Source organism: Muntiacus reevesi, chromosome 2, assembly GCF_963930625.1.
Source record: "Muntiacus reevesi chromosome 2, mMunRee1.1, whole genome shotgun sequence".
In the NCBI taxonomy this organism is placed as follows: domain Eukaryota; kingdom Metazoa; phylum Chordata; class Mammalia; order Artiodactyla; family Cervidae; genus Muntiacus; species Muntiacus reevesi.
In genome coordinates, this window is record NC_089250.1 from 131914042 (window position 1) to 131939504 (window position 25463).

The window sequence follows — 25463 nt, forward strand, 5'->3', positions numbered from 1 at the left end:
ACTAACAAATATATTAAAAGGTGCTTAAATTCATTAAGAAATTACCTAAATTCACATTACAACAATAAGGAGCCACTTTATAGCCATCAAGTACTAAAAAAAATTAGAAAGATGGTTAGTATCAACCACTAGGGAGGATGTGGTGAATCAGGAATCCTTCATGCACTGCGGTGAGAGTATCAGCCAATCCAGCCACACTGGAGACTAACTTGGCAGTATTTAGTAAAAATAGGTGTTTGCTCTCTTTAACCCGGCCTTTCCACTCCTGGGTACATTCACTTAGAGCAGTGGTCTTCAAACTTTCCCAGGCACCAGTCTCCAAGCTTGTTTATTATTCAGTCACTAAGTCGTGCCCGACTCTTTGAGATCCCATGGACTGCAGCACGCCCTCGACTTGCTCTAAAACACAAACTGATGGTGTCTGTCCCCAGGGTTTCTGATTCAAGAGGTCTAGGTTAGATCCTGATTATCTGTATCTTCCCAGGGGAGGCTGATACTGCTGGGTGTGGACCACTGTAAGAACACTGTAGAGATAGTCTCACAGGTATCATTAAGAGATGCTCCAGGATATTCCTTCATCACAGCTTTGCTCATGGTAGCAGGAATGGAAGTGAACTAAGTGTACATAATTAGAAAAATGGGTGAGATTAGTGGGTATGTAGCAGGCCAGCCATATCAAGTAGCAATGATAGCAAAGCCCTGGATAAACCTATGCCACCACAGATAGCAAATAAAATGCTGAATGAAGTTCTTTCAACTTTTATGAATGTCTGAAAATTTCCATAATAAAAGTTTTAATATTGAATGGAAAAGCAACTGAATGAACTATAGCAGCACAGCACTATTTACCTAAACTAAAAACACGTACACAAGAGCACAACACCTTTAACAAGGATACAGACATACCCAAGAACACCCAACGCAGGAGAGGAAGTTCCTCTGACAAAGAGGGAATGAGACTGGAGAAGAAGGAAAAACATAAAACAAGAAAGGGGCTTTGTACAGGGAGATCTGGTACCCCAAACTGAGGAATGTTAATTCAACCCCAGCACCAGAAAGTCTAAAAGGTGAAAACCACTTCAGCTACATTTACATTTAATGTTTGCTTCAGTGAAAGCCCCCAGCAGCTTTGCGGGTTAAGTGGGACAGATCAGCTTGCCCTGGAAAGAGAAAAGGGGAATCTTTCTGAAATACATGATTGGTGTGATTTCAGATCCCCCAAATTCAACCTGCTACTGTGTGACATATTGGTTTTAAAAAGAAGTTGGGATGCTTAGCTTTTGGCATAGGATACATGTGTCTACATCTGTGTCTGTGTCTCTTGCCAGTATGTGTGTGCATGTGTGGGTCTATGAATTTGTCTGAGGTCATGTGTGTGTGGTGTGTTTATTGGAGGAAGGAAGAATACTAGAGAGGGCATCAGAGCACTCCAGCACAGACTGAGCCACACACACTGATAAGACACTTGATTCTGCTTTACTGAAACCAGAAGTCATAGTTACAAAATCAAGCCATCTCCCTGACCCCACTCACTGTTCTCTTCCCCTTTTTATACCCGCGCCTCCCCCACATCCAGTACTGCTTCCCAAATCCCCTGTCTAAATGGGCTGATGCAAAATATGGTCCTCTGGCAACTGGGTAGCTTATTAAAGTGACATACTTTACAGTCAAAATTCTTGGAATGTGTTTCAGTTCAGTTGCTCAGTCGTGTCCGACTCTTTGCAACCCCATGGACTGCAGCCAGGCTTCCCTGTCCATCACCAACTCCTGGGACGGGATGTGGAAGGAGAGGATAAGTGACCATTAATATTCCCTACCGAGAGCCTTAACAGAAAGTCCAAAATCTCTAAGACTGGGCATACTTTAACAGTCCTTCCAGAAGAGATTGTTGCTGTGGCTACAGAGATCAGCCAAAAAAGGCAAAGAAAGAGCCAACTACAATCTGTCACATCCCCCTCCCTCCGCATCCCCCACCAACTCCACCAGCCCCCATTTTTCCAAGGACCATCGAACACTTTATCATATAAAGTGGTGGGAAAGTGTCTGGGACAATTAAAAAATAAAGGTCATCGTTAATAGAATTTATGTGAGAAAATACAGCAGCTTTAGGTCAGACAATGCAGCAGCTTTAAGTCAGCAAGTCCATGCCAGGAAAGTATGTCTTTAGGGGAAGAAGAAACAGCTTAACAACTGGAGGAAGGAACAGAATAGAAAAGGTAAAATGCAGAAAGAACTAGACAAACACTCCAGCTGCCCTGAAAGACAGGGCCAATTATCCCCTGTGCAAATAAGCGAGAATTTTTATTTTCCAAACACTGTTTTGTCTTTTCTACGGCAGCTCTTTTCATTGATAATATAATAATAAAGGCTTAGGAACTCTACAGTTGTCCTGAAACGTTCTGTACAAAATTAAGATTTGTAAATAAAGTGTTTTGATATGCAATTGGACCACTTTCTAGGTTTAAAAAAAAAAAGTATAATGGTTATATGCAGGAGTCTTCAAGATTTTCATGAGATAAGTTAGCAAAACACGCCTGCCTGCTTTTTCAGCTGACCTGCAGGATGTGTCACAATTTGAAAATTAAGGGGCCTCACCTGGAAAAAGTAAAAGGGTTGCGGCTTCTAACTAAAATTGAAAGTCTAAGGTCAACATAGGCAATTCTGACATTTGAAAACACACAAAGTTCTTTAAGTGTCAAAACTTACCAACAAGTTTCGATTATGAAAAATTCTTTAAATTTCAGCCGAATAAACATTTATTGAGTTAGGCACTGTGCAAGATGCTAGAGATCATCCAATTTTAATAATTGTGTCCTTTTAATGTCAATTTATCTATCCCTTGAATTAATTCTTTCCTGCTTTCTGCTATTTGAAACAGCTCACTACCAGCAATGAAGAGTTGCAGGAATAGACCCTACTATTTAACTAAAAATGTAAATTTCTAATCTCTGAAGCAGAAACAGAAGGAACAGACTATTTCTCTGTTTTACATATTGCTATCTTTTTCTGCACATTAACTAATAAACGGTGCGTGGTGGCAGCTGCCACTTCCTGCTATTCAGAGGGTCACAGAACTAGAGAGGTTCGAAAACATGCTACACACTTGAAAAGAGGGGGGAAGGAACCCAAAAGACCAGGGCCTCCTGCCACACACAAAAGCAAGATAAGGAAAGTCGGTTGCTCTAGGCAGAAGTCTCCTGGAGATTCCCCAGAAGCTGGCGCTTCTGACAGCAGGCACAAGCAGCTGCCGCTGGCTTGCTTGGCCAAGGTATGGCTTCAGGGCTGGAAAGTTGCCACCTGCTGAATCACTAAACATCCCTGGGCTTCCCTTGGAGCACTGACCAGACGGGGACCCAACCCCCGCCCGGCTTCTCCCGTGAACACCTTACTCCCCGAACCAATGAAACGCCCAGCCCTCTCCCTTTCCGCACCAGCCAAAACAGCCAACCAACCTCGCTCCGTCTGGGCAGCCCCAGGCAACTCCCACCGCCGCTACGTCACTAGTCCCACTCCTCGCTTTCGGCCCGCTCGGTCCCCAGCTCCCTGAATGTTCAACCCCCGGTGCCAGGAAGCGTGGGGAGTTCACAGCACACCATGACAGGCACCTGCCACTTCCACACCCAGGGAGCCAACCCCAAACACCCCCAAGTCTGCACGGAAAATAACCTGCCAGCAAAATAACCTGTCCAAACAGCTCTGAAGGCCCGGCAAGGTAAATGTCAACGGAGCTAGAATAGTAAGCAGGCCCCATAACACAGAAAATAAACTTCCTTTTCAGAAAAGCAGCCTTCACTCTTCGTGTCGTCAGCGTGTACCGCTGAAGTCGCTACTGTCTGAAGGTGAAATGAAACATCTGAGAAGCTCCTGCAATCCGGATTCTCTTCACTCCCTCCGGCCCTGACAAGCCTCATCCCGAATTGCACTCGAAGCTCCGGAGACGGAAACAAGCTTTAACCAGGAGCCTCCAGTGTGTATCCGTTGGCGGACCAGGACACTGTACCCGACCCACCAGAGGAAGCAGAAAGCCCGAGCCTGGGCTAAGAAGGTGGGAGAAGCAGCTCTGCTGTCGCTGCTCTGCCCTTGACAAGTCGCCTCGGAATCGCGGAGACCCCTCATTCACGGGAAAAGCCGCGTCCTGGAAAGAATGTGCAGCTCCAGGCTGCGCCGATGGCTCCTCCAAGGCCTTACCCCTAAGCACTCTCAAGCGTGGGGGCAGCCCCGCCGGGTGTCAGAGCCGCCCCCAAACCTGGAGGCTGCTAAGCGGTGTGTGGAGGGCGACGAGCTGCTCAGCGAAAGGGGTCCCACCTGTTATGTTGTCCACGGACATCGAGCGGGGGAGGGGGGGGCGGGGAGGTACCCCGAAACTCAGAGTGTCTGCCCAGCTGCGATCGGACCCAGAGGTACCAACTGTCACGCCGCCACCAGGTGGGGGTAGGGCCGTGATTTGGGGTCGGACCTGCGGGTTTCCCGACCCCCGCCCGCCACTGTCCGAAGGTTCTTCGGCCCCGCCACAGTCCGCTTGCCCCAAACCGACACTAGGCAGCCTTCCAGTCCGCACGCAGGACCTCTGAAAAGGTGCCCGCTGACGCCCCCGCCTTTCTCCCCGCCCCAACTAGATCCCGGAGCCCGGCAGGCGGCCCGCCCCCTCGTGGCCCCAAGAACAGCTGCGGGACCGCCCCCCCCCCCCCCCCCGCCCCCCGAGCGGCGGCGCGGGGGGAGTGCCAGCCAGGTACGCGCCAGGCACTGAGCGGGCTGCGCTCACGCCCCCTCGCCCCGGGGTTGCCGGCACACCTTCCCTGGCGTCAGGCCAGGCCCCGGAGGTGGGTGTCCGATCTGCTCCCCAGCGATCGGCTCTCTCCCGCCGCCCCACGACTCACTTGTACCGGAGTCGCGGCAGCCGCCGGAATTCCGCTCGCCGAGCCCCCAGCCGCGGAATGAAATCCGGGGCAGGGCAGCGTTGGGGCTCCGTACCCGGATTGCGCTCTCTCTCCGGCTCACCGGGCGCTAGGAGAGAGCAGCCTTCCCTGGCCGGCCCTTCCCGCTCCCGTGCTGCCCCTCGCTGCCGCCGCCGCTGCCCCGGCCGCTGCCTAGCTGGTGCGAACGCTTCCGACTAGCCACCGCGAGCCTCCCCGGCTGCCGAGCATGCCCAGTCCGCTGCCCGAGCCGGCCCAGCTGCCCGCGCTACGCAAATCCGCTCCTCCGGGTGTTCGCGGCAGCTTGGAGGGCGGGGCAGGCGGGCGGGGTCTGCAGAGAGCTTGTCCTGGGACCCAGCGGGACCCAGGCCAGACTGCGCACCTAGGGGCAAGCGAGGCTTGGCACCCTGTTATTCCAAGTAGCTGGAAGCTCGGGAGACGAGTGTTTTCTCCACCGAGGAGAGACGCCCTGCTTGCACATTTTTCTGGGGCCGTTTAGTGAGGCCGGACGGGAGCCAGGTTTTACGGTTGGGGACAGTATTCCACTTGGGGCAAAACCAGAGAGTTGAAGAGCTGGAGCTGGTCGGAACAGAGAACGCAAACTCTGCCTTCTGGAGACCCGGTTCGCAGGCACGAGGCTGCAGGCTGCCCGAGGATTCTCTTTCCCACCAAGCCTAGGAGCACAGCACTTGGAATTAACTCGTGACTGATCATTAAAAAAACAAACAAAAAAATTAAATGGCGGACCTAAGACTCCACGGTTCATTTCCAAACCTCAGTTCACAGACTCCCATCCCAAAAACAGGGAGCGAAGGCGAGCAAGGCCTGGAGTACCTTCAGTTGGAGGGGGGAGACTCGGGCCCGCCCCGACCCGCCCCGACCCGCCCCGACCCGCCCCTCGCCCCTTCCCGGCCCCACCTCCTGCCGACCCGACGGAGCTGCGGGAAAAAGCTGGAGAGCCGGCGAACGCGGGCCGGAGCACTGCGCATGCCCAGTGGCCCGACCTGGTGCAGGTCGCTCGAAGGAAGATTTTTTTTTTTTTTTTGGCTGCCAGAGCCGGACCCCTGCGCCCGGGGAGCGGGCGCCCGGGCGAGCTTTCGGCTTTCTGCAGTGGGATCCTCCCTTCCTCTGTACCGCTCGGTACCCGGGTGGCGGAGAGGCAGCCTAGGGTTGCGCGTCCCGCGGGGTCCGGGACTCGGCGAGCGGGGGAGGGGGCGTGCGGCGGTATCGCCGTGACACGTGACTGTCCGCGGCGCTCCGGGCAGCCATCTTCCGCTGGGCCCTCGGTCGGTGGGCAATCGGGAGGGACCGGAGAGTTGGCAGGATGGGAGCAGAGAGCTCGGCTCCCCGCCACGCCCCACGCCGGGCTCCAGCTTCTGCTCCGCACCTGCCTCCGCCCCGCCCGAGGGCGCTGGAATCCGGGCTCTGGCCCTAGGTTTCTGAGAGGGCAGGCTTCCGCGAGGGCTAAAAACAAACGGCTGCGAAATCGAGAGGGCAGGACTCCGGGGGTGGATGGCCTGTGCTCTTTGCCAGAGGCGCAAGTTGGAGAAAGGAATCCCCTTCTGTAAGGCAGTGACGCTGTTGCTCCGGCTGCTTCCCTTTCCTGATCTGTTCCTTGAGGAGACGTGGTGGGTCGGCAGGAACAGCTGGCCAGAGGCCGTCGCTGTCCCTGAGATGTGATATCCCCGGGCCCCTGGCGGTGCGCAGCTGGAATGGTAGTGTTAATAGTGAACCTTTACTGATGGCCTGCCACGAACCACTTGGGGTCCCTGTGGCCTTAGGACCAGATGACTGGCCGTCACCGGAGAATTTGTTAGAAATGCTAGACCTCCAGCATTTTGAATCAGAAACACTACGAGGGGAGAGGAGGTATCCTGCCATCTCAGTAAGCGCTCCAGCTGGTTCTGGTGAACATTATACTTATTTATTTCAACTAAGTTTTAGGGCTCCTCACTTTATAAATGAGGCAATGAAATTTTGCCCCAGAAGAGGGTGAACTGGTGGGACAGTGTGACCCAGTGCCGGCGTTTAATCGCATCCTTAACCCTGCACTCTGGCTGCTTCACTGTTACATCACTATACTGCTCTTTCAGGGAGATTTTTTTAAAGTACATTTGTCACGTAGGGGTTTAAAATAACAACTGCAATTCAGTTCAGCAACATATTTTGAGTGTACAGAGGGCAAAGCTCTTTGAGTCATAGCAGTCCTACTGAATATTTTCATCAGTTTGCACCAAAGTGCAAGAAAGGCTTGCTTTCTTGTGACGTAAATTTTTTCAAACTGAGGAAGTGCCAGAAAACTGCTGGCTGATTTCCCTGAAGTGCTGTTTATGCAGAATGGCCAGACTTTGGACTTCTAGAAAATGCCGTTCAAGGAAGCAGCTGGTGTTGACATGTGTCAAGGAGTCTTTCAGTTCAGTCAGTTCAATTCAATCGCTCAGTCGTATCCGACTCTGCGACCCCATGGACTGCAGCAGGCCAGGTTTCCCTGTCCATCACCAACTCCTGGGGCTTGCTCAAACTCAGGTCCATTTAGCCGATGATGCCATCCAACCATCTCATCCTCTGTTGTCCATTTCTCCTCCCGCCTTCAATCTTTCCCAGCATCAGGGTCTTTTCCAGTGAGTCGGTTCTTCCCATCAGGTGGCCAAAGTATTGGCGTTTCAGCTTCAGCATCAGTCCTTTCAATGAATAGTCAGGACTGATTTCCTTTAGGGTGGACTAGTTGGATCTCCTTGCTGTCCAAGGGACTCTTCAAGAGTCTTATCCAACACCACAATTGAAACGCATCAATGCTTCGGCACTCAGCTTTGTTTATAGTCAAACTCTCACACCCATACATGACTACTGGTAAAACAGTAGCTTTGATTAGATGGACCTTTATTGACAAAGTAATGTCTCTACTTTTTAATATACTGTCTAGGTCTGTCATAGCTTTTCTTCCAAGGAGCAAGCATCTTTTAATTTCCTGGCTGCAGTCACCATCTGCAGTGATTTTGGAGCCCAAAAAGTCTGTCACTTTTCCCATTGTTTCCCCATCTATTTGCCCTGAAGTGATGGGACCAGATGCCTTAATCTTAGTTTTCTGAATGTTGAGTTTTAAGCCAACTTTTTCACTCTCCTCTTTCACTTTCAACAAGAGCCTTTTTAGTTCTTCTTCACTTTCTGCCATAAGGGTTGTGTCATCTGCATATCTGAGGTTATTGATATTTCTCCCGGCAATCTTGATTCCAGCTTGTGCTTCACCCAGTCCAGCATTTCTCATAATGTACTCTGCATATGAGTTAAATAAGCAGGGTGACAATATACAGCCCTGACATACTCATTTCCTGATTTGGAACCAGTCAAAAGTGCCCCACCCCCCAAATGTAAAGCTGAACTGAGTTTTGTAAAATAGTAGTGGTTTTTGTTTGTAAGTGCTTTTACTAGGGTGATACTTGTAATTTTTTTCCCTTAATTCCTGAATTTCCTGTTTGAAATGTTTCATAATAAAAAGCATTCTAAATTCCATGAATAATCTTAAGACTATATATGCATGTGTGTGTGTATATATACATATATAACATGGAAAAAAGCAAATTATAAAACTATTTCTAGTTTGTTCCAATGTCATAAGATAATTCAAAGAGAAAGAGCTATAATAAACTCAGGAAAATAAGAAATTGAAAAGCAGTGAAAATAAATTCTAGGTGAGATGATTTTAAGAAATACTTGAGATGACCCTCCTTGATATTCAATGTAGTCATGGTTGTTAAGTCACTACTATTTGTATCCAAAAAAAGAAGAAAAAAAATTAAGGAAAACAAATAATTGTCCTTCTCTAGTCCACCCAACACTAATGAGTTTTACCAGTGTATTTTTCTGTTCAAAATTTAAGTAAACAGCATACTGCTTGGTTGTAAAATTTTAGGATTCTCAAGTACATAGAATATCATAAATTACATTGTTGTCAAGACAACTATGAAATAAAAATGAATCACCTCCAAGTCACAATCTGTCATTAAAATATGTTTTAAATTAGTATTAAGAGCGAATACTAGAGCAAGCAGTTCACTTGCCAGAACAGCTATTCTGAAGTAGGTGGTTTAGTTCCTGATGAATGACTCCTTCTACCTTTAGAAGGTAACGTGGTGGTAGTGATGGTGGTTTAGTTGCTAAGTCATGTCCTACCCTTGCAATCCCATGGACTGTAGCCTGCCAGGCTCCTCTATCCATGGGATTCTCCAGGCAAGAATGCTGGAGTGGGTTGCCATTTCCTTCTCCAGGAGATCTTCCTGACCCAGGAATCAAACCTGGGTCTCCTGCATTGCAGGCAGATGATTTGCCAACTGAGCTATGAGGGAAGCCCAGAAGGTAATGTACCTGATCAAAAATGCAGTGGTTTTATCCAGTTGACTGTTGACCTATAAGCAGAAGTTGTCAGTCGCCAAACCATAGTCAAAGTCAAATAGTATTCAAGAAGCAAGGAGGCTTCTGTATGTCCATGGCAATTTGTCTCAGTGGGAGAATCTAGAACCACAAAGCCTGAGTAGCAGAAACAAGACCTTGTAAGCTCTCTTAGGCCTTTAGAGGCCTTTTTCGAGGTCATCATCTGGACAACCCACAGCCCAGTTTCCAAAACAAGTTTGATCAGATCAGAAGAACCAGATGCTGATTCCAAGTGTTTACCCTGAGGCTTGGATCTGGTAACCTCTGTCTGGCCTTTTTCCTATGTCTGTGGCTAGGATTCCTGGCTTCTATGACTGCTTGGGTTCTCTCCCTGGGCAACAAAAAGCTGGAATTTATTTGAAGACACTGAGATGAATCAGGGATGCAGCTGAGGCTCAGACAGAGATCAGAACCAGGAACTGGAGTATTGACAGGAACCCAGGAAGTCTCCTTCTGTTTCCTTTTCTGTTTCCCTGTTAACTCTCTCCCCTTACACTATGGCTTTTTCCACCTTTCTAAGTAGATAAGGTAGCAAGTCCCGGGAGAAGGAAAACCAGGTGTGGCTCTCATGACATGCTGTGTGCTGTGTGCTTAGTCACTCAGTCGTGTCTGACTCTTTGTGACACCATGGACTACAGCCCACCAGGCTCCTCTGTCCACGGGATTTCCCAGACAAGAATGCTGGAGTGGGTTGCCCTTCCCTCCTTCAGGGGCTCTTCCCGAGATTGAAACCGAGTCTCCTGCCTCTCCTGCATTGGCAGGTGGATTCTTTATCACTATGTCACCTGGGAAGATACCTGGAATATGCAGGTATCCTTAACTTAAAACTTCTCCAATTTGCTGTTAGAGAGACTGCTTTGGGGAAGATTCTTTGTGTTCTCCTTACTTGCTGCAAGTAGTAAGTCGTTCCTTCTCCCTATCTTTGTCTTGTATCTTTTGGTTTAACACCCACCAAGAAGCAAACCCAGTTTTAGGGTAACACCTTCAGTTTACAAAGAAGGAAATGACCACTTGAGAGCTCCCAAGTTTATTTCTCTTCCAAAGACTAGCAAGACTCACTCCACCCATATTCATTAGAATTGATGCTTTTGGTGCTGGAGAAGACTCATGAGAGTCCCTTGGAGAGCAAAATCAAACCAGTCAATCCTAAAGGAAATCAACCCCGAATATTCATTAGAAGGACTGATGTTGAAGTTGAAGTTCCAGTAATTTGGCCACCTGATGCGAAGAGCAGACTCATTGGAAAAGACCCTGATGCTGGGAAAGATTGAAGGCAGGAGAAGGGGACAACAGAGGATGAGATGGATGGATGGCATCATCAACTCAATGGACGTGAGTTTGAGCAAACTCCAGGAGATAGTGAAGGACAGGGAAGGCTGGCATGCTGCAATCCATGGGATCACAAAGAGTTCGACACAACTGAGCAACAACAACCCATATTCATTATTCCGTTTGTCTAGTTGAATGTTATTTCCCTTCCCCAGATTCCTACTGTCCACTAGAACCATTCTTACTAATATTTCAAAACCCATCTCCAAGTCTACCTTTTTCATAAAAGTTTCTCTCCCTTCCAGGACATAGAAATCTCCTATTTACACATTTTGGCATTTATTTAAGTTACATTATGTCTTCGACAATTCTCTGTATGTTTTCTGCAGATAAGTCTTGAGTTACAGCTTACCTATTAAATAACATATTGATGATATTTATTTATTTTTAATCTCCCATAGTACCTAGCACAGGAGTTAGCATCAGGTAGCCCATAGTATTTCTTGAACTTTTACACTTTTCTCCTTTTTACTTTTCTGTTGCTGTGTTTTTGTTTAAAAAGGGTAAACGACTAGGCATGGCAATGTCCTTGCGGTATTGTCCTCTAATTAGCAACCACTCTTCACAGTCTGCTGTGTGCAGCTAAAAAGGATTTTGAAATTAGACAGTTATGACCGGGCACTAACCAGGGTCTGATGAGTCAGTACTGTCAGCAGAATGCTGCACTGACGAACAGACACATCACACTGGTCAAGAGTTGTAATTTGCTCCCAGCTTTTTTTTTTTTTTTTTTTGCTCCCAGTTTTTTAAATAGTCCGTGTGTAACTCCAGGCAGGGCTTGATTATCGCCTCTTAAAACGGGAATAATATAAACCACCTCCTCTTTGCTCCCCATGGGTTTCACAGGTGTTAATTAGGTCTTTAATAAGAATATATTAACTGTCTTATAACTAATTAGCAGTAGACAGAATGAAAATATCAGATACTGTCAAGGTATTAAGAATGTTTATTGTTGTATTTAGCAATCATCTGCCTTCTAAAGATAATGATTACAGCAACAGCTGTAGTACAGAAAATAATGACTATGTACTGGGTCAGTGTCTCCTCCAACTATCGTTTGTAAACAAGTCCTGAATGGCCAGAACTAATTGGAGGGTTGAAAATAAAATTCTCTCTCTCATACTAAGGGAGAGATTTACACAGTGCAATCACTTGGATTTCGTAGATTCTACCCAAACTCTTCAAAGGCTTCAAATCTAGGACATGCTAGAGAGAACAGCAGCAATTGAGGACTGGCACTTTTTCTGGAACCTCCACAGCACCTCCTTTGTTCTATAAAATGTTAAAGGAGCATATAAAAATTCTTCCATGATTACCTTTATAGTACAGCAAATTGAGGACATTTTCTCTGCCAAATTGACACCTGGAAGACGTATCTGGAGTAACTTAACAAAAGATTTGTTAAATACTGTGCACTGTGATCTAGACCAGGCTTTCTCAACCTTGGCTCTGTGGACATTTTGGAGAAGAAAATACTTTACTGTGGGAGGCTGTCCAGTATATCGTAGAATATTTAGCAGTATCCTGGGTCCCAACCGACTGGAAGCCAGTAGCACTGCCCCTCCCAGCTGTGACAGCCAGAAATGTCTCCAGACGTTGCCAAACGTCCCCTGGGAAGGGGTGGAGGTCGGAATCACCCTCAGTTGGGAACCACTGATTTAGACAGTAACAAAAATGAGGTAACAGAAAAGAAAAATCTTGGGTTCTCGAGTTATCAAGCATCCTTCTTTGATGTCACTCAGCAATTTTATATACTATGTTTATACCTTAAGTATCCATATTGAATTAAATCAGCCAATGATTGTTCAGCTCTTGATGGACAAGTTTGAGGGTCGTTTCTGTGTATCCACAGTAAAAATGGATGGAATATGTTCTATTTCTCCAAAGCAGGCACTTTGTTATTCTCATGCTAATATCTCCCCCATCATCAAGATTCTCAAACAATGAATGAAACATACTTATATCTTAAAATTATTCATCATTTACCTGAAATTCAAATTTAACTAGATGTCCTGGGGTATATTTTTTTTAACGGCTAAATCTGGCAACCTTATAGACCTGAAAATTTATGCTTCTCCCTTGAGTTCTGGCTCCAGAAACTTTATAACTTGACTTCGTGAAGAATAATAAAAACCAGTTATTGGAAGGAATTTTTTAAAAAAAGAAGAAGAAATGCTGGTAGAAGGAGGGACATAACTAAATTTAACTATGGTAAATTTCCTTTGAAAAATATTTATTCTCTTACCGAAAATTGTGGAAACTTCTTAGAATCCACTCAAAGTCTAATGGGATTCGTTGTGTAATTTATTTCAAAATGCTTCTGATGCTCACAGGCCACTTAGCGTTTACCTGGCAAATGATGTTCTAGTGTTCTTGTCTAGTGAGTCGTTGTGTGAGAAGTCATGGAGTAGACTGACACAGAAGCCCCTCGTAATCTCCTAGGCAGGAAGAAGAGGAGAAGCTCAGAGCAGTTTTACTTTTCCTTCAGCTCGCCTCCCTAGTCACCTGGGAACTGATTAGAAATGCATAATCTTGGACCCTACTCCCAAACTACTGATGGAAATTCCAGGGGTGAGTCCCAGCAATCAGGTATTTAACAAGCCTTGCAGGTGATTCTGATGTACATGCAAGTTTGAGAGCCAAAATTCTGGAGCCCTGGTTCTCAACTGTGAATGCAGAAGAGAAACACTTGGGAAGTTTTTTAAATGCCTGCTACCTGGAATCCACCCCCAACAGATTCTGATTTAAGTGGTCTGATGTGCAATTCAGGCATCAAGATTTTTTTAAAGCTCTCAGTGTGCACCACTGCTTTACAGTATTTATTTTCAAATGCCAAAGGGAAGAGAAGCTCCTGACATTGCAAATGTAATGCTTTCTAGTTCTGGCCCAGGTCAACTTTACATTAAGGCAAAATGGACAGGCATTACCTGTTTAATATGTGGTCTTTTCCTCAAAGCTCTAAATCCACTCTTTAAGGACCTCCTAGAGTCAATTTGATATAATAGAAAGAGAGAAAAATAATTTCCTGATCCCCAAGTTCTGCCTAAATATTCATTAACCTCTTGAAGTCACATTCTCTCATGTCTACACGAAGGATGATATTAACTCTCCACAGGGCTTTCAGTATGATTGAAAGAGACCACGTAGATAAAAAAAGGCAGAGAATCAATAATCACATCTAAACCAAAGGAAGCTTCATGGAAGGGGGAAATTTAAAAGGACAAAACTCAGTAAATTCACAGATTTCAATGTGTCTATAATAATTATTTACATTATTTTCTCTTTTTATATTCCCTTACATTTTTGTGTGTCTCCCCCGCTCCCCCAACAACCTCATCATTTTTCCTGTTTTCAGCGCAGGTAATTTGGTGACCCATCTGTATTTTTGGTTGAGCTATCTCAATGACAGTAAGAGTGGTAGTTCTAAAGGCTGAAAGTGGTAGCTACATACCACTATTACGCTCTATTATTCCTTGGGGCCAAAACAGGACAATTGTGTGTGTGTGTGTGTGTGTGTGTGTGTGTGTGTGTGTGTGTGTGTGTGTTTAACACGCTTGCCTGTTGGGCAAGCTAATCATTTTAAGCCTCTTATTCATCTCAAGATGGATGTAACAGGCTTCCCTATGAGCTAAAAGCCTTCAGTGCTTTGGAGCCGCCCTGCCTGATTCAGTGCATGGTGCATCAGTCAGGCAGTCAGTTCAGTCGCTCAGTCGTGTCCGATTCTTTTCGATTCCATGAATTGCAGCACACCAGGCCTCCCTGTCCATCACCAACTCCGGGAGTTTACTCAAACCCATGTCCATCGAGTCGGTGATGCCATCCAGCCATCTCATCCTCTGTCGTCCCCTTCTCCTCCTGCCCCCAATCCCTCCCAGCATCAGGGTTTTTCCAATGAGTCAACTCTTCCCATCAGGTGGCCAAAGTATTGGAGTTTCAGCTTCAGCATCAGTCCTTCCAATGAACACCCAGGACTGATCTCCTTTAGGATGGACTGGTTGGATCTCCTTGCAGTCCAAGGGATTCTCAAGAGTCTTCTCCAACACCACAGTTCAAAAGCATCAATTCTTTAGTGCTCAGCTTTCTTCACAGTCCAACTCTCACATCCAAACATGACCACTGGAAAACTATTCTACCATTAAATGGAATAGGTCTTTACAAGGCTTCTTTTTAAATTATGTATTTATTTTTCATTGTGCTGGGTCTTTGTTGCTGCACATCAACTTTCTCTAATTGCGGTGAGCGGGGGCTACTTTCCAGTTGCGGTGCGCAGGCTTCTCATTGTGGTGTTTTCTCTTGTTGCAGAGCAGGGGTTCTAGGTGTGAGGGCTTCAGTCGTTGCAGCACAGGGGCTCAGTACTTGTGGCTAGCGGGCCCTAGGGCGACTGGGCTTCAGTAGGTGTGGCATGCAGGCTTAGTTATTCTGTGGCATGTGGAATCTTCCCGGACCAGGGATTGAACCCCTGTCCCCTGCACTGGCAGGCAGATTCCTATCCACTGTACCACCAGTAAAGCCCTTTACAAGGCTTCTTAATATAGAAGCCTGAGATGTATGGACATACTTCTGTTACCTGTTGCAACATGGGATGGTGGCCCCCTTCCACGGTACTGCTGAGCCTAACCATTCACTCACTCACCAAGTAGCCTTGGAAAGCTGGGCATGGTGTGCACCTAGAAAAAGAACAAAGGGGAAGTTTCCAAGAAAACCTGATTGGCAAAAATGAAGTAATTCAGATGAGCCCTTGGCATCTACTCTAGCTAGCGTCTACTGGATCAGCCCTTAGGGGCCACTGCAAATATGAAGCAGAAATTCCTTCTGGGACATGTGTCATGAACCAGAAACCAGACACTGGAGCAGGGCCAGAGGCAATGGGCTTTGGAATCAGAAGCTGAGTTTGTGCTCTGGCCCTGCACGTACTAGCTGTGTGACATTTTGCAGGAGACTAAACCTCCTGGGGACACATTTTTCTCACCTGTACAATGTGGCTTCTTGTGTTTGTGCTTAGTCGCTCAGTTGTATTCAACTCTTTGTGACTCCATGGACGGTAGCCTGCCAAGCTCCTCTGTCCATGGGACTCTCCAAGCTAGAATACTGGAGTGGATTGCCATGCTCTGCTCCAGGGGATTTTCCCAACCCAGAGATCGAACCCAGGTCTGAGCCGCCAGGGAATAATAACTTATTTCTGGGTTATGAGGATTACTTGATAATCCACACAAAGCAACATCTAGAACACTGTGTAAGCGTGTAATAAATGTTATTGTTTTAAGATAATATTTTGAGATAATTATGTTCTTTAACTGCAGGTCCCCTTTTCCTTCTTTTCCGTCCCCTTCCACCCAACCCCTTCTTGAGCAGATCTACCTTCACAGCCTTTGTTGAAGAAAGAGACTGTGAGACTTCTTGACTTTTGTTTACAGAAGTTTGAGTCCCGGTAGACTCCTCAGGCAAGTCCTGGTAGATTTCTCAGGCAAGAATACTGGAGTGGGTTTCCATGTCCTTCTCCAGGGGATCTCCCTGACCCAGGGATCAAATGCACATCTCCTGCATTGTCAGGCGCATTCTTTACCTCTGAGCCACCGGGAAAGTCCCTCTACCACTCTAAACCTTGACGATTCCAGGGAGCATTTGAAAAACATTGACCCTTCAGAAAATAAAAAGGTAGGTTTTCCATCAACTAGGGACAATGGGCAGTGGTGGCGGTGGTGATGATGGTGGTATAGAAATGGAGATTAAATGGAGTTACCAAAAATAAATTTATGTTTCCCACACAATAGTGTTTGCAGATTTGTACACCAAGATTTGTATAAAATTCCAGAATTTGCGATGTCTCAAGGCAATAGTTTAAAACATTAACTCTTGTGGTTTCACTAGAAATGTTGACATAGATGCGGGGGGAGGGGGGGGTGGCGGGCAATAGGAGAAAATCAGCATAAACCTCAAGAGTATCTTGGAATTTGCTACCTTCAGTGTCTGTTGGCATCCTTTCACTTGCTCATGAAAATTAAATGAACCAGGCTGGCTTGATGAGCAGCACACAAGAAAGACGTTCTGCAAATGTGCTTACTAGGTTGTGAGGCTGGAAGCCTCCTTTCCCCCAGCTTTTCTCCTTCCCTAAAATCTTTTTTCATTTATCAGTGCCTTTATTTTTTTTTTTTTAGCTGCATTTAAAATGTTTTTTTTTTATTTCTGTATGAGTAAGACTATGTGTCATTTCAGCCTCCTTGTCAGCTTCTGTTTCACTTTCATTAAATTTGTTGATTGAGTGTGAAGGAGGAGGCACCATCATCATTTTCAGATTTTGTTCTTATGGGCTAGATGTCTCTTGGAGCAATGCTGTGATCTCTACTGCAGTTTTGTAATGATGCTCTGGAAAGATAGGGTGAGACGAGGGAAGGCACTTTATCCCTTCCTTCTCTCTTTCTGTGACTTCAGAGAGGCAGTAAAAGAGGGGAGGAGGATACTTATGTTTCCCCTCCCTTCATTCATTCTTTCATTTCCCATCACATATGTTTACCAGCACTTTCTAGCTGGCAGACACTGCTTTGGGAGCTGGAGGTACAACAGACAACAAAAACAGGGCTGGTTCCTGCCCTCATGGAGCCTATGGTCTGGTGGTGAGATAGACCTTTTTTTTTTTAACTTTTTAAAATAATTTATTTATTTGACTGTGCTGGGTCTTAGTTGCAGCATGTCAGATCTTTTAATTGTGGCATGTGAACAGTTGAGGCATGTGCAATCTAGCTCCCTGACTAGGGTTAGAACCTGGGCCCCCTGCATTGGGAATGAAGAGTCTTAGACACTGGACTACCAAGAAACTCCCAAATTTATCCTCTTAATAATTTTTTAATTTTTTAAAATACTTATTTATTTCAGCTGTGCTGTGTCTTAGTTTACAGCATGTGGGATCTAGTTCCCTGACCAGGGATTGAACCCAGGCCCCCTGCATGGGGAGCTCAGAGTCTTAGCCACTAGACCAGAGAAGCAACCCAATAAAGATTTCAAAGATTCTCAGGACCAGGGAAGTCCTGAGACAGACTTCAATCAAACAAAACATGAATTAGTGTCTAGTTACCCCTAAAGATCCAGATCTAATTGAGCTGGAGAAAGGTCCAGGCATCAGAATTTTTTATAAGCTCTGTAGGTAATTCTAACAGGCTTCCAGGGCTGGGAATCACTGGGCTAGATCACACAGTTCTAATCAAGCACCATGAAGCATTTTTATTTACCTTACAACAACGGTGAAGTTACTGAAAAGAGGTGGTATAGTAAGATTTGAGTATTATTATTTTTAATAAGCTTTATTTTGAAATAATTATAGATACACATAAAGTTGTAAGAAATAATACAGAGAGATCCTATTTCCCCTTTACCCAGTTTTCCCCAATGGTCACATGTTGCAAAACTGTTGATATAATACAATATCACAGCCAAGATACTGTCACTGATACAGTCACATACAGAATATTTTTAAAACCATAAAGATCCTTCCTGTTGCCCTTTGATAGCCATGCAAATTCCCTCATATCCTCCCAACTCTTGGTGATCATTAATGTAATCTCTATACTTTTGTTATGTCTAAATTTTGTCATTTTCAACAATGTTATAGAATGGAATCACACAGTATTTAACGTTTTGGGATTGCCTTTTTCCTCTCAGCATAATTGCCTGGAGATTCATAAAGGTTACTTATGTGTCAATAGTTTCTTCCCTTTTCATTGAGTAGCAGTAGTCCATGGTACGAATGTACCACAGCTAAACCATTCATACATTAGAGGACATGGGAGTTGTTTCCAGTGTTTGAAGATTATAAATGGAGCTGCTAAACATTCATCTGAATGTTAGTCTTTATTTCTCTGGGATGAAATCTCAACATTGTAATTGCTGTGTTATATGATATTAACCTTTAGAATCTGTCATGCATAAAGAATGTTGTTCCAGAATCTTGTTCCATCAAGTTGTTCCAGATTGGCTGCACTATTTTACATTCCCAACAGTAAAGAATGAATGATTCAGTTTTTCCTCATTTTCATCAGCAAGTAATGTCACTACTTTTTTACTTTAAACTATTCTGATAGGTATAGATTTCCCAGTGTCACTAGTGATAAAGAACCTGCCTGCCAATACAGGAGACATAAGAGACACAGGTTTGATCCCTGGGTCAGGAAGATCCCCTTCCTAAGAAGGCATGGCAACCCGCTCCACTATTCTTGCCAGGAGAATCCCATGGACAGAGGAGCCTGGTGGGCTACAGTCCTTGGAGTCAAAAAGAGTCAGACATGATGGAAGTGACTTAGCAGCAGCAGCATTCTGATAGGTATACAGTAATATCTTGCTGTGGTTTTAATTTGCATTTTCCTAATGACTAACGGTAATTGCAGCCATGAAATTAAAAGACACTTACCCCTTGGAAGGAAAGTTATGACCAACCTAGATACCATATTAAAAAGCAAAGACATTACTTTGCCAACAAAGGTCCGTCTAGTCAAGGCTATGTTTTTTCCAGTGGTCATGTATGGATGTGAGAGTTGGACTGTGAAGAAAGCTGAATGCTGAAGAATTGATGCTTTTGAACTGCAGTATTGGAGAAGACTCTTGAGAGTCCCTTGGACTACAAGGAGATCCAACCAGTCCATCCTAAAGGAAATCAGTCCTGGGTGTTCATTGGAAGGACTGACGCTGAAGCTGAAACTCCAATACTTTGGCCACCTCATGAGAAGAGTTGACTCATTGGAAGAGACCCTGATGCTGGGAGGGATTGGGGGCAGGAGGAGAAGGGGACGACAAAGGATGAGATGGCTGGATGGCATCACCGACTCAATGAACATGAGTTTGAGTAAACTCCGGGAGTTGGTGATGGACAGGGAGGCCTGGCGTGCTGCGATTCATGGGGTTGCAGAGTCAGACACGACAGAGTGACTGAACTGAACTGAACTGAATGACTAATGAGCCAAGCATCCTTTTGTGTGCTTAATTGCCCTTCGAATATGCTCTTTGGTGCAGAGTTTCTTCATGTCTTTTCTATTTTCTAATTAGATTGTTAGATTTTAATGTTAGGTTTGAGAGTTCCCTTTTATATTCCAAGTACTAGCCCTTTTTGTTGAATATGTGGTTTGGAAATACCTTTTGCCATTCTGCAACTTGTTTTTCATCCTCTTAACAGAGTCTTGCAGAGCAAAAGTTTCTGTGATGAAGTCTAATTGTTTTCCTTTTATGAATCATGCTTTTGGTGTCAAGTATAACTCTGCCCAGTTCAAGATCATGAAGAATTTCTCCATGTGTTTTACTAAAAGTTTTATAGTTTTCTCTTTTACATTTAACTTTTGTAAACCACTTTGAGTTAATTTTTCTGTAAAATGTGAGTTTGGAGTCAAGGTTCATTTCTTCCCCCTATGAATTTCTCAACACCATTTGTTAAAAATGCTGTCTTTACTCCATTGAATTTCTTTTACATCAGTGTCAAAACATCATTTGTGCACATTTGCGTGAACCAAACTCTGGGTCTTTCTGTTCTGTTCCATCAGTCTACAAGTCTATCCCTCTGCCAGCACCACAGTCTTGATTATAGTGGCTATATAATAAGTACTGAACCTAGGTAGAAGGATATATTTCATTTTGGTTAATAATACAAGTCAAGAGAGAATATGGATACACTGTACAATGGAAACAATTATTCTAGACAGAAGTTTTGTTATTTACAGATATCTCTATGTCCCTAATACACTATTTCTGATAAAGTAAAATGTGATAGGCAAAATTTCTACACACCAATGATTTTATTTTATGAGAGGCCTGTGAATGTGGGAATGTTCAGTTGCTTCAGTTGCATCTTTGCGACCCTATAGATGGACCTAGATATTATCATACTAAGTGAAGTAAGTCAGATAGATAAATACCGTGTGATATCACTTATATGTGGAATCTAAAATATGACACAGATGAATATATATATAGAAACAGAGAACAGACTGGTGGTTGCAAAGAGGGAGGGGGTGGGGGAGGGAAGGATTGGGAGTTTTGGGCTAGCAGATGCAAACTATTATATATAGGATGGATAAACAGCAAGGTTCTACTGTATAACACAGGGAACTCCATTCAATATTCATAATGGAGAAGAATATTTTAGAAAAATGTACATACATATATCTATGTCTAATGGAATCACTTTGCTGAATAGCGGAAATGAACACAACACTGTAAATCAACTATACTTCAATAAATTTTCTTTCAAAAGGAATTTAAACCTTTAGTTAACCAAAGGAAGCCTATGAATGAAACTATGCCACAAATCAAAAGGGTATTAACTGAAAGAGAAGTCCTGATGCCGATGGGGGGACAGTGAAGATATTAGGGATGCCTGCCCCACTGCAGAAGGAATATTCAAGACCAGAGGCACAGAAGAGCAGACAAGATGTGGCTCACTTGAGAGATAATAAAACCTTTTATAGTAGGGGAGCCACCAAACAAGAACTTCATAGTGTTAACAAGGGGTAAATTTTAACAGAGAAATAGCACTTTCCCTCAAGTTAGCAGCCTGAAGTAACCCACAATAAGTAGTAGACACCCTACAGCTATCAAAAATTTTTTGATATCAGCAACTGGGTGACAGACATTCATGTTTAGGTAAGAAAACTGTTAAAATGTATTCACAATGCCACTTTCCTTTACTTGGTGCAGTTTGCTCAGGTACTAGGATTTACCTCTCAGATGCTATTGTTAGATCAAGTAGCCTATTCTATATGTAATATAATATCTATATGTATAATAAGCCTATTATACATATAATATAAATAATAATTTGTTATTCAACAAAAATCCATTTTTAAATTAAAATGCTCTAATGAATAATCACATGTAGCTTCTTCCATTGTCTACATTGAAGGAGTGTCACATGGCTGGGTCTAGAAAACTACAAACAGAAATGTGCATTGTTGACTGTACATTAGAACCACTTGGGGAGATGTGAGAGGTATTCATGCCAAGGGGCCCACTTTAAAAAAAATTCTCATTCAGTGAGTCCAAGAAAGGTCCAAATTTGAATATTTATTTTCTAGAGAGATATCACCATACACTGGCTTCCCTAAATGGAATTATTAGGCTTAAAAGGAAATGATCAGCTGTTGTTGGGTTGCCGTCAAACCTGTGGAGCTGTAAACCTTTAAAGTTCCCAACCTTGCTACTTTTTTCCATCACTTGGAAACTCATAAAAATCTTGAGGTCTAGCTGCACCCACACCAATAAAATCAAAACTCTGGAAAAGGAATTTAGGTATCAGCTTTAAAATATTTATAGACAAGGTCCAGAGTCAGGATTTAAATGAGTGGCTTTATTATTAGAGACGTTCCACAAGAATTAGAACCGGCGGTCCTTAGGTGTTGGTCCTTATGGAAACTGATTGATCAAAACATTTCTTTAAACTTCTGATCCTCATTGCTTCTGTTCTATTAGCTATCACTCTTCACCTAGGGTTTTTAAAAGGCACTAGTTGCCTAAAGGTACCAGTCATTTTAATACGCATCATCTGAGACAGTATTCTCAATGTATGGAGGCTCTTTTACAAATTCATCAGGATTCTGTTGTGGCTAAGTTGTGAAGCACAATTATCTCAGCACTGACCTAAATTAGACCTCTAGCAGGGAATTTCAAGTCTATAATTTACTGCATGCTTGTGCAGTTAAAGGACAGAACTGTTTTATGAAATAGGCAGTAATGAACACAAGTCTCATGTTAAACAAACAGATATTGCTAAACACATGACCCTAATTAACAAATTTGCCAACAGTTCACTATTTTTAGGAACAACAAGCTGAGCATAGCATTAAATCTGTGACATAGGTTCCAAATTTAAAAAGAAATATTTCTTTGTAAGCAAATGATTTTTTTTTAAATAGTAGAAAGTCATTTTCCACAGGAATTGTTCAGAGTTGCTTTGGGTTTTTTTCAGAGCAGTCAACACATTTTATAATATCCCTGAAAATCATTTTAAACTCAATTTATTCCAATGCATGGACAGACCATAAATATAGCTTTGTCTGAGTACAGTAGTGAAAGAAAAACAGCATCACATTTATGTAGATACCTGATAACTTGAATTTCAAATTTAAAGAAAGAAAAACAGATAGAAATGCACTCAGTTTTAATGTTTACCTTTAACATGGATGGCCCTAAGCAAAACTTGGAAGTAAATCTAGATTGGTTTGTAGTTTCCCTACACTTCTGGGAGCCTAATCAGTTGCTTTGAGCCTTTTTTTTTTTTTTTCCTACTTCTCTCTTTTTCAGAACTGATAGCCTCCCCTCTCAAATCTTACCTCTAAAAAGAAATCAAATCTGTATTGTTTATCTGTTCCTTAATAAAAATGTTCTTTTTCTAATAAAAGCCCTCCCAAGGATATTAGCATTTTAAGATTTTCTTCATTATTCTTATAACAATAATAATGGTAGTGGTTGTTGTTAAAAAGGAACAGTCATACCCTGAAGGAAATGAGTTAGAATAATATTGAATCAGGAAATTTTTTTGTGCTCCCAGCCAGTAATGCTTGGGGAAAAAAAAAAAAACAAAAACACAACAACCCATTACATATACTTACATCTTAAAAAGAAAAAAGAATTACTACACAAATGCCTTGTTGTGCCAAAAGGAGGAAAAACAAATTTAGAATGTGTGTGTGTGTGTGTGTGTATACATATACATATACATATATATATATATATATATGTGTATGTGTGTGGATTTAAAGATGCACCTCAGACTACCATCTAGAATGCATGACTCAGAGAAAAGAGATCTGGGAGCTCAAAGAAGCAGCAATTATTATGAATTCATAGAGGTGGTGATGATTCCATGGAGATGGTAGGATACAAATTAGACATTTATGGGAAGGAAAATTTCATTTAACAGTTCAGTCCATCTGTACATTTGATTTCATGCAGACTGAACATCTAGATGATTGACTTATTAAACCTATGACAAAATGAATTTTAGGTTTTTGTTGTTTCTGCTTTAAGAGATGACATGTTGGAAAAAATTGAGGAACTATTTCCTCAGAGGCAGAGATCTTTAGACATGAGGAGATATTAAAGAAGTGAATTTTAAGATGCTTCAAAGAAAGAAAAACAGCAATAGAAATGCACTTGATTTCAATTTTTTACCTTTAACATGGATGTCCCTAAGCAAACTGGGAAGTATATCTAGATTTGTTTGTAGCTTCCCTACCCTTCTGGGAGCCTAATCAGTTGCTTAAATGAGACTATCCTTTAAGCTTAGTCGTTTAATAAATTTTGATTCTTGCTGCCCTCTCCTTTAGTTTGCACATAAATTACCTCCTTGTAGCACCCTATAACCTCACTCCCGTCTCCAGACTTTTCCAAGATTATTTAATGACCTACCTTTTTCTCTTCTACCTTCACTGACAATATCACCTCTACTTCTAAGTCACTGCCTCAACTCTGCAGTCTGACCACTGCTACCACCATGCTGACATTACTCTTCATAAAAGAATGTTGAGGGCTATCTCTCTAGAAATGTTAATTTAAACCAAGGCTCATTTCTATCTCCCCATTTCAGTCCCCCGCCGAGGCGATGTCTCAGCCTCACTGTCTAATTTTAGCTGAGGAAGGACTGTAGATTAAAATGAATTAGTAATGGGGGATCGGGATGGGGAATACGTGTAACTATATGGCTGATTCATGCCAATGTATGACAAAACCCACTGAAATGTTGTAAAGTGATTGGCCTCCAACTAATAAAATAATATTTAAAAAAAAAAAAAAAAAAAAAAAAAAAAAAAAAAAAAAAAAAATAAAATGAATTAGTAAGAATGAAGATACTTTTAGCAAAATTTTACATGTTGTATCTAGGAATACTCAAATTATTAATTGCATTTGTGATAAGCATATGAATCGCTAAATGAAACAGGTTAATATGTTAACTGTTCAAAAAAAAAAAAGACATCTTGACATGTCAAGATGCATAATGAAAGGGGAGGCAGAAATTTAGAATCAGAGGCAGAAAAAAAGAGAGGAAGACAACAGACACAACTCTGGTGGATGGGGAAGGCTCACCAAGAGGAGGAACCTGCAAAGCACACATAGCGGGACAATCATGAGGCAAGGGTTGACTGAAGGACTGTCCTGTTATGAGTAGCCCATGAAGGAGCAAATATAAAACTCTCCTTTCTGTCCCACCCAAGCTCAGAACATCACTGCTGTTTCTACTCCCAGACATTCCCAGTGTTACTGCAGGTTCATACCGAGAATTTTTCCTGGGACCCTCACTGTCATCGTTACACAATTTGATCCCACTCCACTGTTAGGAATTTGTCTCTTTCTTTCTCTTCCCCATCTGAAACTCTGGCTAAAGGAAACACTCGTGGCCCAAATATGCACCATATTTTCCCATCTTTAGGTCTCTGCTTAGTATTGACTCCACCTAAAATGTCTAGCCCTATCATTTCTACCCATCCTTCAAGCCCAGCTCATTTCTTTAATGGGTAAATGAATAACTGAACAGAAGCTTAAGGACAATCTTGATCACAGTCACATAGCCTAGATTCTCTGTATGGCCTGAAGTCCACCAGCAGTGCTGTCCTTTGAATATATCACCATTACACATTTTTAATCAGTACTCATAGCAATTCCCAAAGCTTCATTTACCAAATGTCAAAGGGAAAATATGTACCCAAAGTTCCCATACCCAAACCGTAAATTGGTTTTGCAAATATAGCAGTAATCAAAAAGTGCTCAAGTTTCCCTTCTGAGCTACAAAGTCAATGTCCTGCCTGCCCTCCACCCCTTGGTTCT

General features: G+C 43.3%; 1 protein-coding gene across 3 annotated transcripts in view; it reads right to left on the bottom strand.

The window, feature by feature from the left end:
- Positions 1–5191, bottom strand: part of SGMS1 (sphingomyelin synthase 1) — a 313874-nt gene extending 308683 nt beyond the window's left edge. For all 3 annotated transcript variants that reach the window (XM_065922844.1, XM_065922841.1, XM_065922842.1), the window contains exon 1: positions 4878–5191. The gene's annotated coding sequence lies outside the window, so the exon portion shown is untranslated. The remainder of the gene's footprint in view (positions 1–4877) is intronic.
- Between the last annotated feature and the right edge of the window lie 20272 nt (positions 5192–25463).